This window comes from Athene cunicularia (assembly GCF_003259725.1).
Source record: "Athene cunicularia isolate RWA chromosome 6 unlocalized genomic scaffold, athCun1 chr6_part2, whole genome shotgun sequence".
NCBI lineage: Eukaryota > Metazoa > Chordata > Aves > Strigiformes > Strigidae > Athene > Athene cunicularia.
This window is the reverse complement of record NW_020799106.1, coordinates 2,601,977-2,605,523: the sequence shown is the minus strand read 5'-3', so window position 1 is coordinate 2,605,523 and position 3,547 is coordinate 2,601,977.

The window sequence follows — 3,547 nt, the reverse complement described above, 5'->3', positions numbered from 1 at the left end:
TTGTTTGTTTTTGGGTTTTTTTTTTTTTTTTTTTTAATAGTATTTTCGGCATGTTTTACTATCTCAGAAAGGTGTCTATCCCCATGTAAGTCTTGACTTTTATTTATTTATTTATCGATGCATTTATTTTAGGAATTGATGATTTTTATATATACTTATCTACCCTGTTTCAGCTATGGAATACTGTACTAGCATTGGAAATTCTGCCTAAATTCTTGTACTCGGAAGTAGGACCGCAACAGGATAGTGTAGTTGTCTATGCTAAAGGTTTTTGCACATCCTTATGAACCAGAAGGATCAGCTATAGCCCTGCTAATGCATAGCTCTGATAGAGCTTCTCTTGCTCCTAACTGGAAGTTTGCCCTGCACTCGTCGGTCCCCAGCTAAGAACTGCCTGCCTTCCCCTTCTAGGCAGATTCAGATCTACCAACTTGTTCTCCAAAGCTGGCTCAGGAGAACTGTCTCCTACTGCAATCCTTTTAGTCCCGAAAACTTTCGTAAGGCAACAGCTTCATCAGAAATAAAAAATAATTAAACACAACCACAAAGTGCTGTAAATCAGCCAATAAATGACCAGCTGAGTACTATATAGGTCTTCATTTGGTTATAAAACGCTGCTGATCTCTCTGAAAAGTCACCCCTTTGCACGAGGTCAAATGCTCAAGGTTAAATCGGTCGAGATAATTTGTTAGCATCTGAGAAGCATCAAGAAGCAGTACTGTTTCACAGTGGTATTAAAGGTTAAGTGTCCTGGCCAGTGTCACAGGGATGTAAATCTATCCAAATTACATTTTAAACCAGAGAGACAAGTGTAGGGAAATGAAGAATTCATAGACGGTTTCATTATCCGTCTGTAAAATCTCACAAGCTACTGCTGTTGATTATTGCTTTAACTCTCACGCTTACCTGCTGAGGTCCATGGGGCTGAGAAATATATGTTGCATTGCTTCATTTGTTTCAGAAAAAAAAAGGGAACAAAATAGACTAGAAAAATAGAATAAAGATCCTTTAGACAGTATTTTTTTCTGCCCACCAGAAGAAAGCTAATGGGTCCTCACCCAGATCAGCAGATGTTAGGAAAAAAAAAAAATAATTGTGTTTTAAATGAGAAAAAATGTGTTATCTAAATTAAATTAGAGTTTTACACTGGGTCACTACATTTTAAAACTTTTAATTTACATTTGTAAGGTGATCCATCCAGAGACGCATTTGACAGAAGAAAAATCCCTTTCAGAACTCGTATGCTTCCTCTTAGCTACTTAATAGACTTTTTCTTTTCGCCCTTGAGGAAACTGAAATAAATAAAACATGGGGAAAAAAAAATCAATATGCAAACAGGTGGAGAAATTTATTGGCTGAAAGTGCGGGCAGAACTAATTTAGATAAGGCTAAGTTTCTGGAGTAATCTCGTGTTTCAAAATAACCTCCTTCGCAGATGCTTGACCTTATCTATAATCCACAGTTGATGAAGATATACCAGAAAAAAATTTGCTTCCCATCTGGCAGTTATTACTTAAACAACAAAAAAAAGAGTAATATTATTATTTGTATTAATCAAGTGTTCTTGACTTTTTTTTTTTTTAATTCTTGTTGGAATATTCTAGATACCCAACTCTGGCAGGGCTTTCCTTGCCTGCCTTTCTCACTGTCTTCTCTCTCCCTTCTCTCTCTCTCAGACACCCAAGAGCACTTGATATACACTTTTTACAGGCTTCTTGAAGCCGAGTTCTTTGTCTAAGAGTTTCTCAATAACGTACTCAGTGATTGCAGCATCCTGAAGACTAGAGCAGAGGGTAATACCAGTGCCTAGTATAGAGAACATACCTTCTACTTCCTGGCCTCAGGGAGAGCTTTGAGAAGAGTGGGATCTGTTTTTCCAGGTGCTCACCAGAAATCAACATAGGAAACCATTCAGTCCCGTCTACTCTAGACTTCTGAGAAGCCTGAGACACCGGGATGCGCTGCTTCCCCTGTGCCAGTTGTTAGCCTGAATGTTATTCCTGAGACAAGACAGGAATTCTTTGGCTGGCGTCTCATTTAGAGGTTATCTGTCATTAAGTAGAATAAAGCAAATTTATCCCCATGGTTTATGCAAGTTGAATAGCGGGTGTCTTTTTGAGGTAAACGCTTCACTAAAATAACTTAGATGTGGTCCTTTATGAACCATTTTCCCGTTTGAAGCATAGAACTTTAGGTGTGGTTCTACTTCAACCAGAGGCAGGCTTAGTAAAGCTTTCATGGTGGGACCTAAACAAGATACCTGCCAGATCCATGTGCTAGTAAACTTCTGCTTGGCCTCAGTCGGCTCTGTATGGGCTCTTAGTCTCTAATCCTTTATGTCAGTCCAGGCTGTGGGGTTCCCAGCTGAAGCCTGGGCAGATCCGATTTTCCCCACTGACAAGTCTGCGATACACTAAATACAGCATTTTTTTCAGAGGTCCAGTCAGGGAGAAACAACATTGGAAGAAAAGATGGATATTAGCTTTGTGATGGCTCTGAAAAGCACTGTAGCTAACAGGACCAGCTGGATTTTTTTCCTACCTGTTTTATTCAACAAGCCCTGAATCACAAAGCCTGTCTCTGATCCTGTAGTTAAGCTATTTATGTCTTGCCTGCACCTCCAAAAGAGCTAGGAGGTGACCGTTGCTTCTTACACCTGCCAGGTAACTTTGTCAGCTGTATTTCTGATCAGCCTCGACAGGTAGTCAGGATTCTGCAGATCAGTCCTAAGTTGTGTCCTTCTTTGAGTTTAAACTCGCAGAGACGACCGTGAGGAAATCCATCTTCATACACCGAGGCACTGTTTGAATGGGCAGTAGCTGATTTCTGGGTGATCTGTGGTTATTTAGTCCTGAGACAGGTACCAGGATGTTTTCAGGACATTTTGTACGCCGTGGAAGATGAACGGATGAATATTCATATCTCCCTTGGAAAGAGATGCGCAGGACCCCTCGTGCCACCCCGTGTGCAAACCCTCTGAACTGTCATGGCAAACAGTCCCGAACGTCTGTTGAACACGTATTCTGACCACGCTCCTCAGCCTTTCAACTCACACGGAATAAAGAAATTCTTCTCGTGGAGCTGATGAAGGAATTTGTAAGCTGGTGGTTTGGTGGTTGTCAACAGAACACCAGGACCACTCTTTTTCCTTCCGTTTCTAAGAGAGGTCAGGGAGTTAACCTACACAGAAGACATCCTAACTGTTGCTCCCTCTCACGAAGCGCTTCTGACAATTCGCCTGTCAAAATCTTTTCAGTTTTGGATAAACAGCAACAACAACAACAACAAAAATCAATCCAGATTCCACAGAAATCGTTACATCTTACAAGATTTGTTACAGACCCAGGATATCAGGCTTTCCTCTTTGAGGACCTTAAAAAGACCCTTGATTTCTCATTTCTCAATTGCATTCAACTTCCACTAAAGTATTTTGAGACCGATGCAACAGCGGAGTATTTGCACTGGTACTTAGTAAAACTGGAGATATTTATTTGAATTTATATTATCTCAATCTTTTACTTCTGAGTTCCAAGACACTAGGAAACTG